Genomic DNA, 12,500 nt, shown 5'->3' with positions numbered 1-12,500 from the left:
TTCACAATTCATTGATCACCTTATCTGATGCGGTATATTGTTAATGTGAATTTATTTATTGATACTTAGTGAAGCGGTCGTATTTCGTCTGTGGTAGTCGACTGTAGAGCATTGCTCTTCTAAAGGTGCGTCGTTGGAATCTCGTCTAGAAAACGTTAATTTCCTAATTGAGAAATAGTAAAACTATTATTGTTGTTTGTTGTGGTTTAACTCCAGATTAGTACTAGTGAAACTTACTTTCATCCAAGGGGTTGTAATACTGAGGGCTTTATTACCTAAACTGTCCTTTCCTATTTTTAAGGTGGTGAAGTGTTCCTTGGAGGAGATTTAGTTGTTATTTCAAACAAAGGGAGGGGAAAGATTGTGTTGCAGCTAGTAAGTAGTCTTACGGTTAGTGTTAAAGAAAAATATTTCCCATTTCCATCTAATTGATTATTACATTATCTGTGTTTTAGTGTTTATTTCCTCAGTCCAAAGGCACAAATTACGTGTAAAAATTAAGAAAACAACATTTTTATCCAATTTATTGATTTAAATAGTTACAGTATTCACTCGATTTACACAAACAGACTCTATATCTGGGCCTGATTTCTGTGAATTCGATATAACAAAGTCCCCAAAGCGATGCTTTTCGAGATCATTCTGTCTATCGAGTGGATGAGCCCTTAGACTCAGAAACAGAGGTGCATACTTAGAGTAATTAGAACGCTTCAGACTTATACTTCGGTCAAGGTGATGTTTGGTTCTACTTCGCAGGGCATTGATTCGCCATTCTTGGCAATGAGGATTTTTTCTTCGTAGGTACCACAAATCAATTTTTATAGTTTGTTTTTTTATTTTTTCCGTTGGATCGTTTTTTCGTTTTCTTTTCGAGGAAGTTTCCTTATCTCTGACGTCCTCCGTCTTGTTTCTATCATCACATATGGACGGTGCATGCTGCTACGAGGTACTTCCTGCTTGTTTACTACTAGCTGTTTCTACGACTTTTGTCTCTCTTTGTCTTCGCCGGTTGCAGTTTGCAAGGGGAGATTTTGGATCTCCTGGCTCACTCCTTGCAATGAGGATAGAGAAATTTCATTTGCCAATTAAATTTTCATGCTTTGGGTCGATCTCCAACCGATGACTTCTTTGGTTTTTCTATTGTTTTTGATTTTTTTTTTACACTTTCTGTGCACAAAGATTACCTATGGGTCGTTGGATGCTGAGCTTTAAAGTCTGTCCGCCTGGAAGCCTCTATCGGAAGCAGTCCTGGTATTGTTTTGCGGTCTTCTGCATTCATGAGGTATTGTATGTTCAGCTTATCCCATCCAACTATATATCGTTCACTATTACATCGGCACTAACCTTCTTCTTATATTGTGTCACCTAGGTGAATTCTAATCAGGTTACGACAGTGATTCTTCTGTTCCTCCTTCCCAAAATCTGTGGAACCAATTTGTGAGCAGGTTTGTCGTATATCCTTTGGGCTTGTGCTTTCACCCCAGCCTTTGTTTTAAATGTGATGCATATAGTTCCATATGCCTCCCCTTTTACAATGAAGGCATTTTTAAAACTTAGAATATTTATCAGGACCATCTATAACTCTTGTCTGAACGAAATACGATAATCTGTTGTGTGCTTCACAAGACAGCTAAGTAGATTTTTCCCACCCACAGGCCTCTGTATCTAATTGTGAAAAGCAAGCCATAGTTCAATGTAAAAAATGTTTCCGAACTTTAGACCTTTCAACCAAATGTCTCATATCGAGAGATTTACTACTCGAAGAACACGTTGATAAAAGTTTTTCTTTGTCCTTATTTATACTGCTGTTGTTGCTGCTTATCTTTTATTTTTTATTTTTTACTTACTTCAGTCATCAGACAGCGGCCGTGCTGGCGGGTACCGCTTTCAAATCTTAGTAGAATGTATCGATCACAGTACTTAAAATTTTAAGTCTGGTACTTATTCTATCGGTTCCTTTTGTCGAACCGCTAAGTTATGGGGGCGTAAATGCACCAATACTGGTTGTCAAGCGGTGGCGGGGGATAGACACAAAAATACAAACATAGTTAAGCACACATATATATGCATATATATATATATATATATATATATATATATATATATATATATATATATACACACACACACACACACACACACACACACACACACACACACACATATATATATATATATATATATATATATATATATATATATATATATATATATATATATATATGTGTGTGTGTATATATATGACGGGCTTCATTCAGCTTCCGTCTATCAAATCTACTTACAAGATTTGGTCGGCGCAAGTTTGTAGTAGAAGATACCTGTCCCAGGTGTCATGCAGTGGAACTGAATCCAGAACTATGTGGTTTGGAAGCAAGCTTCTTACTACACAACCAAGCTTGCACCTATGCTGTTTTTGACTTGTTTTTACCTGCTGTAGTTAAAATGTTTGTGATTTCTTTTAGTTTGTGTTTACTTTTAATATTTTGTATTGCAATTAAGGTAGTTTTCCGCTTTTACGTTTCTTTTTTTCCTTTTTTTTTTCTGCCTTTTTCAGTGTGTATAATGTATTAACTTGTAAATTTCTCAGGTTTCTTTCTGCGTACGCGGCATGAAATATTAATGATCATTTATTTTTGTCAATGACGTAAAAGAGAAAAGTAAAACGTATCCGGATATAAAATATTACACCCAGTCTTTTTTTTTTTTTTTTCTCTTTTGTCAAACCTGTAAGTAGAAATACCAAATAGTAGGTAGTTACCAGTGTTCCGGGAAAGTTTGGTGAAAACTATTTTAACTGGTAGAATCCTTTTGGACGGCGAGTTCTAAGCAAAAATTTGCGTTTGTCTGTCGTGAATAATAATAATAATAATAATAATAATAATAATAATAATAATAATAATAAATAAATAAATAAATAAATAAAAGAATGTATGGTATGTCAAACGTATTGAGAAGAGCATTGTCGCTGTGAATTTTCTTTCCCTTTTTCTCCCGTTATCTCGTTTGTTTACTTTGCTTATTTTTTTTTCCTTTTTCTCTCTGTCTTCCCCCTTTTTCTCCATCATATGAGTCTGAAAAATGCACAATTTGGTGTGCTTGTTTTAATGGCCTACCAATGTATACAGTACGTTTCTATGCCCTAGGTGTCAGGAAGACACTCGGCAAGAAATGGAAACAGGATTGAAAGAAGATGCTAATGAAAATCATGATGATGACGACGACGACGACGATGATGATGATAATGATGATGATGATGATGATGATGATCATAATAATAATAATAATAATAATAATAATAATAATAATAATAATAATAATAGTAATAATGGTGATGATCATGATAATCATGATTATGATCTTGATGATGATGATGGTGGTGCTGGTGGTGCTGGTGGTGATGATGATGATGATGATGACGACGATAATGAAAATGATAATTCATATAATTGGTTTGTGATATCTATGTATTTATCTCTATTTATTTGTTTAGTCTATTTATTGTCTGAATGCAGGAGAAATTACTATAAACAAAAATTGAACAAAGTATAATATTAAAAAGAAAATCTGAAAGAAAAAAAAATCTAGACGTGCAGCAATAATGCCAGAGATAGAACTGTAGGAAATATATAGGACATGAACCAATAAAAGATAATAACAATAGAAATTGGGAACCTAGATGCTGAAAGGAAAAAAAAAAGGATGTGAATACAGAGAAGAACAATGATAGAATATTTCTCTGGAAAACCGACTAGTCAAAAACCTACAGAATATTCCTTAAGTGAGTTGAATAAAATCTTCTTCATTCACTAACAGTAACAACAACAATATGTGTGTGTGTGTATGTGCATGCGTAATTGTTTGTAGAATTTTGAAACAGCTGTAGTGAATCTTAGCCCATTTATGTTCTATTGTTCAATCTATCTATCTATTTATATATTTACCTATTTGTCTGTGTGCCTATTGATCTATCTATTTATCTATCTATTTGTCTGTCTGCTTTTCTACACATATATCTATCTGTGTGTGCATGATATATATTTGTGTGTTTGTGTGTGTGTCTTTGTCTGTGCGCGCGCGTGTGTGTGTGTGTGTGTGTGTGCGTGTGTGTGTATAAAGAATATAATCCGTATTAAATTGAGTGAAGAAAATGGAGTTAGTAATTAATAATTATTAATAAATTGATAATCATTTCTTCCTACAGCTGTTTCCATTCATCCTCAATGAATAAATTACACATTTGTACATTAAATTTGCATTTATAAGTTATGAGCAAAATATCATCGGGAAAAAGTTAGACATTAATAAATTACATGCTCATCTATCTGTTCATGCTATTGGACTGAACAGATAGGTGAGCATGTAATTTTTTAATGATATTTTACTCATAACTTATAAATTTAATGTACAAATTTGTAATTTATTCATTGAGTATGAATGGAAACAGCTGTAGGAAGAAATGATTATCAATTTAGTAATAAGTAATTATTAATCACTAACTCTTCATTTTCTTCTCTTAATCTAATACGGATTATATACTTAATATATACCTATTGATTTAGGGAAATTTTATTTCCCAAAGATATAAGGTACAAAACCGATGTTATCTTGGATTTAATCATCCCTTTGAGAGGTTAGTATATCCTCTAATTAACGTATATGATGTGTGTGTGTGTATGTGTGTGTGTGTGTGTGTGTGCGTGTGTGTGTGTGCGTGTGCGTGTGCGTATACACACATATATGCATATAGTCATCACATGTTCACGTGAGCGACCAGATTATCATATGTCGTTATACATCGCTATATCCAGCGTGTCAGGTATACACTTCGGAGAATTTTTAATGGGAATGTTTCTCTAATATTCCTTACGTTCATGTTTACGTATGAATTCTATAATAGAAAGATTCTCTATGTTTATACCAGGTCAGCGACAAGCTTGTGTCTCATTGGGTGGTAGTACCTTGGTGACATTTTTAGGTAGTTGTTGATCACATGTGCGAGGTTTTCTTCAGAAATGTGACATTATCAACATTTTCTGTTGCATCTTGGGGCTCCAAGAGCTTTACTGTATTTTCTGTTTATATGGAACTTTGTAGCAATGTATTGCCCTGGTATTGCAACTCTCGTAGTGCGATACGATGTTGGGGTCGTGAGAATATTCATTTTTTAATTATTCTTTCTGGTATGCTGATTGTTTCAGGCCAGGTCTTCTTTTAGGGAAATTCATCTGTTTCATGGTTTTATAGGAGAATGCCAAGAAGTACTTTCTGAGAAGCTCACTGCCAGCACATACGATGCTTCTTTCACTTTTCAGCACTATGTTTATCTATTTATTTTTGCTGCTGTTCTTTGCCGGGTGCCGTCTGGGGAGATACAACATTTGAATAATGCGTGTCTGTGTGTGTGCGTACACACACACATATGCATATAGTCATCACATTCTCACGTGAGCGACCAGATTATCAGATGTCGTTATACATCGCTGGTCACATTGCGCTTTGCATCGTTTTAGCTTTGAATGACTGCACCCTGCTGGCTAGGTGAGCAAGTCAACATTCTCCCTGATCGGAAGGCGAACCCGTCTCACTAACCTCAAAACCTCAATTCTGTAGCCTCTACATTTCTTCTGTAGAGCCTGTCGATATCCCTGTTTTTATGCATGAGTGAGAGAACAGTGCATGCCCAGTACACCCATCATGACTACCCATCTAAGGGTACACCAGGACCAGGCACATGCATCCGAACCATATGTACACGACAGGGTGACCTCATATTAAGTGTAACAGCGCATGACCTTGCAGGTGGGGCTTAGAATTTTCTTCAGGTCGAGTAGCCCAATCCGTTCAAAAGTTCCCTGAATAAGGGTTGTTTAAAGATGTTGAACGAAACATCTATGTTTCCAGAGGTGAATTATTCAGACCCCAACCCCCAACGAATTCCTCTCAACACATGGTTCTGATGTTCTCCTAGTACTTCTGCTCGTGATCTATGTATGTATGTATGTATGTATGTAGGTACGTCATTATTAAGTTTATTTCAAGATTGTATGTATGTATGTATTTATGTATGTATGTATTTATGTATGTATGTATGTATACTCTTTTACTCTTTTACTTGTTTCAGTCATTTGACTGCGGCCATGCTGGAGCACCACCTTTAGTCGAGCAAATCGACTCCGGGACTTATTCTTTGTAAGCCTAGTACTTATTCTATCGGTCTCTTTTGCCGGACCGCTAAGTTACGGGGACATAAACACACCAGCATCGGTTGTCAAGCGATGTTGGGGGACAAACACAGACACACAAACATATACATACATATATATATACATATATACGACGGGCTTCTTTCAGTTTCCGTCTACCAAATCCACTCACAAGGCTTTGGTCGGCCCGAGGCTATAGTAGAAGACATTTTGCCCAAGATGCCACGCAGTGGGACTGAACCCGGAACCATGCGGTTGGTAAACAAGCTACTTACCACACAGCCACTCCTGCGCCTATGTATTTATGTATGTATGTATGTATTTATGTATGTATGTATGTATGCATGCATGCATGTATGTAGACACGAATACATGTGTTGGTTTATAAACGAGAGTAAAAGTAGACGATACGCCTAATAGTGTTTATGCATTTATTCAAAGCTAGGCCTTCGATTTTCTATCGATGTTTGTGTTACCGCATTCGGTCTCTTAACCACTAAACTCGCCAGTATCTCTCCCCACTGCCTTTATTTTCATTGCCACCAATGAGACGATTAAGAAATAGCAGCACCACAGTACCCATTATATACTACTACTACTACTACTACTACTACTACTACTACTACTACTACTACTACTACTACTACTACTACCATCACAACAACCTCCACCACCATCACCATCACCACCGCCACCGCCGCCATCACTACTACTACTACTACTACTACTACTACTACTACTACTACTACTACTACTACTACTACTACTACTACCAATAACATCTTCAACGCCACTTCGCTATCCATCCTTCATTTTCAACGCTGTCTTCTGCTAAATACTTCAAGGAGGTGCTTTCGCAGCCCCTACTTATCCCAAAACAGACTTGACAGTATTGTTCTTATTAAATTGCCATAACCTGACCCTTTCTCTGTTTATTGATTCAAGGGACAGCATAAATAGCAGTCGGCAAATTCCATTTTCTCCATTTCTTTTTACTACCGCTGGGATGGCGTGAGGGAGAGAAAGAAAGAAAGAAAGAAAGAAAGAAAGAACGAAAGAAAGAAAGAAAGAAAGAAAGAAAGAAAGAAAGCATGATAGATAGATAGATAGATAGATACAGAGAGAGAGAGAGAGGAGGAGGGAGGAAGGGAGAGAGGGAGGGAGGGAGGGAGAGAACATGGAGGTAGTGAGGTGATTTCGTGGCGCTATGGGATTTCAGTGTTGTTTCCTTTTTGTTCTTCATGTTGTTATTGCAGTCTCATCTTGAGAAACCCAACCAGTCTGAGCAGTTCAGATTACATAATACACGGCTAATAATACCAGATCCAAACATGCCACCGCTATCATCATCGCGCACACACACACACACACACACACACACACACACACACACATACGCACACACACACATACGCGCACACACACATATACGCGCACACACACACAAACAAAAAACCCAGAAAACTTTTTCAGCGTTACACAACAGCATCACCCACCACCACCACCACCACCACAACTATCGCCACCACAACCACCGCCACAAACACTGCCACCACAACCGCCGCCACCACAACCACCATTTTTCACCATCACCACCACCACCTCCAACAACACCAATAACACCACCACCATCACCACCACCACCATCAATACTACCACTAACACAACCACCGCCACTATCGTTACCACCACCACTACCAAACTACTACAGATACTATTAACATTAAGGGAACCTCTACGCGGCCGCTAAAACTGCTGGAAATAGCAGACAAATCTCCCTAAAATCACATCCTTCCATATTGAAAAAAAGATGTCCATTGGTATTCTTTATTTTTATATGCCACAAAAGGTGGAATAATCATGTCTTAGACGTGTTTGATCATGCAACTCCTTGATCAGGACTGAGCTGGAGCTAAAAAAACAGCAGCAACAACAACAACAAGACCATCATTACTGCCGTTAGAACTATCACAACAGCCATCACCAATACGATCGTTATTGTTACCAACATCAACACGAGCGTCTTTATCACCGCATTCTCCGTCGCCACCATCACAAGTATTGCGGCCACAGCCACCATCATCTCCATACAAATTACAACGACCATCACCACCACCGCCATCACCATTCTTCATGCTACCACACACCAATATCAACCTCCAAATGCAAACAATGTTACACACTGCTAACAACCCCAAACTGCCCTCTGAAGTACACCTATCTATCTATCTATCTATCTATCTATCTATCTATCTATCTATTTATCTACCTTGTTTACCATTTTGTCCATGTTCTTTTGCCACGTCATGTACCCAGTTATGTATCTATATGTACATGTGGATGAAGGTATATACATACATGTACATATATATGCAATATATATATATATATATATATATATATATATATATTTATTTATTTTTTTTATGTGTTTCAGCCAAGTGGCTGCGGTCATGCTGGTGCACATATACATCCATCTATCTATCTATCTATCTATCTATCTATCTATCTATCTATCTATCTATCTATCTATCTATCTATCTATCCATATATCTATCTATATATAAATGTACATACTCTTTTACTCTTTTACTTGTTTCAGTCATTTGACTGCAGCCATGCTAGAGCACCGCATTTAGTCGAGAAAATCGACCCCAGGACTTATTCTTTGTAAGCCTAGTACTTATCCTATCTGTCTCTTTTTGCCGAACCGCTAAGTTACGGGGGAAAAGAGTATTCGACCACGATATTCTAATTCATTTATAAGTTTCGGTCATTACATTTCGTCCACGCTTTCCAATATTATTTGTAGTTCATATCGACCCTAACACTTATTTCGATACGATACATACTCTATCGAACATATTTGTCGAACCGTTAAGTTGCAGGTCGAAAAAGAACGCACACCACAGTCTATTTTCCTTCTCTTCCGTCCTCATTACTTTCTTTTTTCTATCTATCTATCTATCTATCTATCTATCTATCTATCTATCTATCTATCTATCTATCTATCTATCTATCTATCTATCTATCTGTCTGTCTGTCTATACAATCATTTTGCTGCACGTTCTATCAGTCTGTCTTCATGTCTGTCTGTCTATTTCAATATGCGTGTGTATGTGTTAACATCTTTCCTTCTCTCTTGTTCCCTATTCCACGATCTCTCCCATTTCTTATACATTCATTTCAATCATTCTATAGTTTTCTTTATGAGTTCATATATACGTTTTTTATGCAAAGTCTCTGTATAAGTGAGTCTCTAATATGTCTGTATCATTTTTTCCCTGATATTTCTCCCTTTTCCTTCTCACTACTTACAATCTTTCTCTCTCTATCTCCTGCTCCTTTTCTCCCTCTCTCTTTATTTCATCCCTCTTCGCCTAGTTTCTTCCTTTATATCACCATAATCATCCCATTTCTACCCGTTGTCCAACTTTCGTTTCACCCTTCACCATCACTTTTATTTCATGCTATCTGTTATTTTTGTTTAATCTTTTTTCTTCTTTTGTATGTAACATTTTTTTTATCTTCTGTTTCCAGCATTAGAGCTATCTGATCTTTACTGAACCATCTCCTCTATCACACTTTGTCTGCATATTTACCCTCTCTACAAACACAACTAACACTTCTACCCACCAGCTCCTTACACATAATTCCACATTCAATCCCTCCACCTCCCGTCATACGCATATTACTATCTCTTTCTCTCATCTCCTTCTGTTCAGCCATTGCCGCTATCTCCGCGTGCCTCCCCTTCCTTCCTTCCTCCTACTGCACATCAACACCCTCTCATTACCTACTGTCTACTATCTCCAGCCCGTCCCTTTTTCGCAATTCTTATTGTCTGTGTTATATTTTGCTTCCTTCTCTTCTGTCTAAATATGTGTGCCAATACCCGGAAGACCAAGCAGACTTTGACCTCTCTGGAGATCTTGGCTTCTTGAATTGTCTCTTACTGTCTTCCTCTTTCTGTCTGTCTCTCTTATTTTCTCTCTTTCTCTTTCTCTCTCACTCGCTCTGTTTTATACATACACGCGCGCGCACCTTCACACGTTTGCTCATACATACTCAAGCGCACACAGTACCCACCTAAAAGTATGTCTGCATTTATACACTGGCACGTTTCGCACACAGACGAACATACACATACGCACGCAAACATACATGTACATACTCACACATAAATATGTACTGTTTTGTTTGTGTGTGTATATATATATATATATATATATATATATATATATATATATTTATTTATTTATTTATTTATTTATTTATTTATTTATTTATTTATTATGTTATTATATGATTGAACGCCACGCATCCATTTCCAAGTAAATTTATCTTAATAATTTTGATGCGACTCTACCCTGTACTGTTCTCTCTCTCTCCCTTTCGTTTCATCTCTCTTCCTTTCTCTAATTCTTTTTCTCTTCTTCTCCCCTTTCGTTTTTTTCTCTCTCATCCTTTCTCTAATTCTTTTTCTACCCTACACAGTTTTCTATCTGTCTTTCTCTCTCTTTCTCTCTCTCTCTCTCTCCCTCTTCCTCCTTTACTATCGTTCGTTGCTCACGCGTGACCATCGTCCATCTTTCTTTTCGTCACGTGATCATCTTTCTTTTTCTTCAGTCTGTCGCACAGACCAGACGCATTCTTATTCGTCTCCTGTCTTATCTTTTCTCTTGTCAAAGAATGTTCTTCCAGCGTTCGCTCTTGATATGACTGTAAGTATGCGTGCGTTTATATATATATATTCTCTTTTACCCTTTTATTTGTTTCTGTCATTTAACTGCGGCCATGCTGGAGAACCGCCTTTAAGTCCAGAACTTATTCTGTCGGTTCTTTTTACCGAACCGCTAAGTTACAGGAACGTAGACACACCGACATCAGTTCTCAAGTATATGTATATATATATATATATGGGAGAATATACGAAAAAACAACAACAGACGAGGACAGGTGGTGTAAATAACAAAAGGATGTATTAGTATGACGCTCGGGAATACGGAAAGTCTTTGACGTTTCGAGCTACGCTCTTCAACAGAAAGAATACGGAGACAAGGAGAAAAACACGGAGAAAAAAAAATTGAATAGTGTCCAGTCAACGGTCAATCATAATAATGGCTGATATGACTGTAAGTATGCGTGCGTGTATATATATATTCTCTTTTACCCTTTTATTTGTTTCTGTATATATATATATATATATATATCCTCAGTCATGATTTTGAATGTCCTTTATTTTGAAGTTCGTGAATTCAATGACAAAAACAGTAGAGGTACAGGTGTCCATCCATGACTGCCGTTTCTATCGAGTCCTTTAATTGATCAATGAAAACATTACATCATTGAAAAAAAAGGAAAAGGTTTTTGTCATTGAATTCATGAACTTCAAAATGAAGGACATTCAAAATCATGACTGAGGATATATATATATATATATATATATATATATATATATATATATAAGCAAAAATGCTAGTTCTAAAATCTCTCTAAGAGATCAACACAGTAGTTGTACTAACAAGTAATGTTTGTAGCCACTTCAACATGGCTGTCCGTTTGAACGAACTTCACTGCGAACTTCACTAGCTTGTTAACGATGCGCATCCGAGATACTGCGAGCAAGGGGGAGAAACTCTACTACCTTCTAGTGATGGGACCAGCAGACCAGCCTGATTTCGGGCTATTTCTGCCTCTCTTCAGTACCGGACACCAGTAACTCGCTTCTACTCGCAATATATATCATTTCAAGCGACATACAGTCGCTGATTTTGCAATAAGCAAAAGTGCGTTGTTCTCTTAAAAATATTTTAGAACTAGCATTTTTGTTTGTTGCAAAATGAGCGACTGTATGTCGCTTGAAATGATATATATTGTGAGCAGAGGCAAGCCACTGCAATCTCTAGCAGACGGTGTCCAGTACCTAAGAGGGGCACAAATAGCCCGAAACCAGGCTGGGCTGCTGGTCCCGTCGCTAGAAGGTGATATATTTGCATACAAGCAGATGCATACATACATTTTAATGGTTTGGTTAGACGAAGTAGAAGAGTTTGCATGATTCTTTTTAAGCTGACACTGTTGGAAGGAAGGGAAAGTTAATTTCGGACTGCAGCTTTCTGAAAACCGTGACAAAGCTGAGTCTACTGAAGGTATTCAATGATCAGGTGGGCTACCATAATTTTTTACATTGTCGAAGCTCTGGTCGAGCAATGGCTTTGAGAGAAGTCACATACTCATTGTACCACTCAGCAGAGTCCCTTGGCTACAAAACAAACTTCTCATCAGTTTTCTATG

The 12,500-nt window shown here is 37.2% G+C and overlaps 1 long non-coding RNA gene across 6 annotated transcripts in view; it reads left to right on the top strand.

The window, feature by feature from the left end:
- LOC106869856 (uncharacterized) overlaps positions 1 to 12,500 on the top strand; it is a 63,964-nt gene that overhangs the window by 13,199 nt on the left and 38,265 nt on the right. For 4 of the 6 annotated variants that reach the window (XR_016241136.1, XR_016241135.1, XR_016241138.1 and 1 more), the window contains exon 3: positions 3,513 to 3,778. The exons of 1 other annotated variant lie outside the window; for it this stretch is intronic. This is a non-coding gene — a long non-coding RNA (uncharacterized LOC106869856). Of the gene's footprint in view, positions 1 to 3,490; positions 3,779 to 12,500 lie in introns of all 6 variants that reach the window. One more of the 6 variants, XR_016241137.1, reaches the window with a different exon arrangement.

The sequence above is a fragment of the Octopus bimaculoides genome, chromosome 3, assembly GCF_046866305.1.
Source record: "Octopus bimaculoides isolate indiv1 chromosome 3, ASM4686630v1, whole genome shotgun sequence".
NCBI lineage: Eukaryota > Metazoa > Mollusca > Cephalopoda > Octopoda > Octopodidae > Octopus > Octopus bimaculoides.
Note: the sequence above shows the minus strand (reverse complement) of the source record. Positions and strands in the feature narration are given on the sequence as shown.